Source organism: Portunus trituberculatus, chromosome 7, assembly GCF_017591435.1.
Source record: "Portunus trituberculatus isolate SZX2019 chromosome 7, ASM1759143v1, whole genome shotgun sequence".
NCBI classification, from domain to species: domain Eukaryota; kingdom Metazoa; phylum Arthropoda; class Malacostraca; order Decapoda; family Portunidae; genus Portunus; species Portunus trituberculatus.
The window spans coordinates 1593027-1597544 of record NC_059261.1 but is presented as its reverse complement, the minus strand read 5'-3'; positions in this window follow the sequence as shown (position 1 = coordinate 1597544).

The window sequence follows — 4518 nt, the reverse complement described above, 5'->3', positions numbered from 1 at the left end:
GCATTAGAAGCGAGATGTGGTAGCATAACGATAAGTTTGGGGATATAACCATGAAATTAGTTCTTGAAGTGGTAGGCTGGCGTAAATGGTTCGAGGTTCACGAGTGACGGTGGGAGGGTTTGTGTGTGTGGGGAGGGTGGGAGGGTTTGTGTGTGGGGAGGGTTGAGAATGGCTGGGAGGAATGAAGTGAGCGTGAATGGCTCGTGGCAAGAGGAGGCAGAGTGGGAACTAACTGAATGCAGTGTGATAAAATAGACAGAAGGGATGGATGGTGTGGTGCGAGTGTTTGGCTGGGTTAGGACACTGAAGACGTGTAACGGAGTAGACGCGTGGAAGGTTGGCTGAGGCAGTGATGAGTTTTAGGACAGACAGAGGGGGGAATAAAGTGTTTAGAGTGAGTTTGGGCACATTATGGATGGAAGTGAAGACGTGCAGGGAATGTGTGGTGTTGGTCATTTAGAGATAATTAGTGAAAAAGATACTGCTGTTCATGTTTTTGTGATGGTATTGGTGGTGGTGGTAAGAATACGTAGAATGAAGAGTGAAAGGCTGATTGAGGCAGTGAAGGAGTTTGCTTAGGGTAATCTTGCTTGTTAGCTGTAGGGATAATTAGTGAACAAGTAAACAAGGTACTGCTTTGTTCATGCTTATTTTTGTCCATTACAGGCGTTGACGATCCAAAGGCCTGACTCCACAGCGGTAATGAGCCTCGTCTACCTTGCACTTTGACGGACAACGCTCACTACCAACACTTCTAGAAGCCTCCGCCACCGCCGTAAGATTGCATCGCGCACACGGTCTACTCTTAACGACCGCCACCGCCGCTGCCGCCGTTGAGGGAGATGGCTGGATGAGTGGGTGATAGAGGCGAGGCAGGTGTGGTGAGGCGGAGGATTGGAGACGAGAACCTACAGATGACGGCAGACACGGAAGATTCCACTAACCAGGTAGATGAATGTGTGGCAAGATTGGTTGTGTGGGTGAGGATCGGGTGTGGGGGAAGTTTGAGGGGGTTTGACGTGGTGTGGTTTACTGAGACTGGCGTGGGAGATGTGAGAATGAAGGGATGGGAGTGTCAGGATGAAGGGCCAGGATGCTACGTCACACGGGAGACGCTGGGAGGAGAACGAGGGAGAAGGGTGTAACTGGAGTGTAAGTGGAATAACGATCAAGGAGGGCGAGTGAGAGAGACTGACTGAGGCAGTGAAGTGTGTATTGTAGGACAGTGTGGCGTGGTACATATGGAGATAATCAGTTAATTTTTCTCCATTACAGGAGTTGATCTGAAGCCATGACTGCAGCGATCCCATGCGTCCTGCACCATCAGGGCAAACGAGCATATGAAACGATACCAGGAACCTAACCACTGGTCCACCACCTGGATATAAACTAGCCACGCTCTTTAACACCTTCCAAACCAACCGTTACACAAACTCAGTTGCATTAAATTGTTATATCAGTCATTCTTATCTTCCGTGTAGTGCTTATATTTTGTAGTTGTACTTTGTACAACTACAAATTAAGGTATCTAAATTTTAAGTATCATAAGTCTCAACTTGGATCCCTTCAGTTAAGATAAAGTTTTCTTTCAGTACCGAAATTCATGGGTGATTTTCGTTATGTTACCGAAAGATATTGCAGCTGCTGATTGAAATTTCATATCATTGGTTTTTGTGGAAAACCCAGTGGTCCACTTTACCCCACTTTCCCCTATATCATGGTAGACACGCAAGTAAAGACATTAGACAGTGCCAATAGTTTGAAAACATACTTTGACTTGAAAGTAAAGTGTTTCATGGAAATTAAAAATAAATAATCACAATATCACATTTTAATCAATGATTATTATCAAGAAAAATATGATAATGACTTGATTATGATTACCACTGCAAAGTAAATTTTTATTATGATTTGATTATGATTACATAAATTTTATGCTTTTGATTATCATTTGATTATGATTATGTAATCAGAGCTATAGATTATGACTTTTTACTAGTAATCATAATCATGCTCATGTCTGATGCCTACATGATCTGATTTCCAGAGAACATTTAAATCTTTAATCTCTGAAGGACTCTTACCATCTCTTCTTTACTGAGCTGCACCTCTACTGGGTGTGTTGCTGTTTTAAGAATAGTTACTATCTCTCTTTATTGGCTCCATCATCAAATGCATAAAGTGACCACTTAAGGCATAACCATATACGTATATACTATTTCCTTCTTCCGTGTATACCCTCTATGCACTATGTCATTATAATGGTCAGCACCTATCAACTAGGTTATTTCCCCTTTATCTTCTATCTTAGTCTCCTAGTTTATAGCGACAGAGCGACTGCTCAACAAAGACCTTAAAACACAGGCACCAGCCAGAGCACAATTACAGCAGAACAGTTCCCAGCCTTCCGTCGTAAGAGTGACGCTCAACACACCTCACTTTCTTTACCTTTAGTTTAAACCACGTGCACATAACTGTCACTCTATGCAGAAATCCTTCATACACCAATCGAGGTTCATACTCACCCATCAAATCTCCCTGGGGCGTCTCCATTCACCTTGCATTCACCACAACGGCCGTCCTAAGCCCCCCTGCATTTTTGCTGGCGGTCCGACACTCAAGGAGTCATTGCTTCAAAGTTTCGACTCACTGGTTGGAGCCGGATGTAATTTCTTGGGGCGGGGTGGGGGTAGAGTTCCTTTTCTCGTTATTCCTGCACTACCTTTTTATGCATTGATGTTGAATTTTATCAGTTGTCAGTGCATCTTACTTTATCGACATTCAGTCGGTGCATCTTATTTTATCTACATTCAAAGTTCATGCACGATCAAGGAAAGAGCCAGCGACGAAAAACCTGACCGAAATAAATGGATTGCTGGCGAACCAAGTGGGAGCATTTTGACAACACACACACACACACACACACACACACACACACACACACACACACACACACACACACACACACACACACACACACGAGCATTAGAAAGTTAGAAAAAAAAAAAAAGACCTTGTTAGTTGCCAGTCGCCGTGCAGGACCGAAGGAGTTAGTCAAAGAGAAAGGGATAAATGTCTTGAAACCTCCCTCATAAATGAGATCAGGTCATAGGAAGATGGACATGCCGAAGCAAGTAGGGAGTTCCAACTCACTAACGAACTGACTGACTGAATCTAATCATTAACAGCAAAGCAACTAATAAACAAACTACCAACATAACTAAACAACTACACAAAACCAATCACCATACAAACTCCAGCCCAATATTTCTTAAACCTTTCAAACACACTGAATAATCAAGTAATTATTGAACTATTTAACTCACAATCTAACTAAATATCCATCAAATTGACTCATTAACTACACACACGAGCAAATCATAACTCAAACTCCATCCCAGCCTTCCGTAAACCTCTCAAAAATCTCCTATCTTTGTTCACACTACACCAGCGAAGCGTGGCAATGCAAGTAATAGTGAATGTGTGTGTGTGTGTGTGTGTGTGTGTGTGTGTGTGTGTGTGTGAGAGTAGTGTTGGGAGGGTGCACGTCAACCACACACCCAGTGGAGGCCTCCGTTCCACAGGGCTCGATCCTTGGCCCCTCTCTGTGGAACGTATATTTCAACGACCTCCTTCAGAGCCTCGCGCCTGTGTCGGCATACGCGGACGATGCCACTCTCTCGCACAGCTTCGGTAGAGAGGAGGCAGTGAACGTGATTGATGTCACCAACCGCCACCTTGGTGACATCATGGCCTGGGGTAAACAGTGGCAAGTCAAGTTTGCTGCCGAAAAAACCCAGGCCGTGGTCATCTCACGTTCACGGGAGGACGTCAGGCTGTTTGAAGGCCAGCTGAAGTTTGGAGAAGACACCCTTGCCATTAAGGACTCCATCAACATCCTGGGGGTGGAGGTAGACTCCAAACTCAGCTTCGACCGCCACCTGGAGAGCGTGGCACGTAAAGCATCCCTGAGGGTGACACTCCTACGTCGAGTGAGGCACCTACTCGATGCCAAGGGGCTCATGACGCTGTACAAAGCGCAGATGAGGCCCATCATGGAGTACAGCCCCCTCAGCTGGATGTGCAGTGCCCAGTCCCACCTCTCCCTGCTGGACAAGGTGCAGCGGCGAGCCGAGCGCCTCCTTCGCGATGCCGGTGGCCTGGGACAGCAGCCCCAAGCTGAGCTACAGCGACAGCGGCATCAGGGCAGCAGTTGCAGCAGAGACAGCAGCGACAGCACCCAGACCCTCACCAAGAAGCCCCTATCAACGTGCTGGACAGCTTGGAGCACCGAAGGCGTGTTGGGGCCCTTACTGTGCTGCACAAAGCCCAGGTGCAGCAAATACCTCACCTCACGGCTCTACGGATACCCTGGAGGAGGAGTGAACGTACTACGAGAGCGGTAGTGTCCGACACCCTCCTCGAGGTGCCGAGGTGCCATTCTGTGAGGTGTCAGCGCGCCTTCTCCCACGACACCGCGGTGTTGTGGAACGCCTTCACCTCAGTAATGGACGTCTC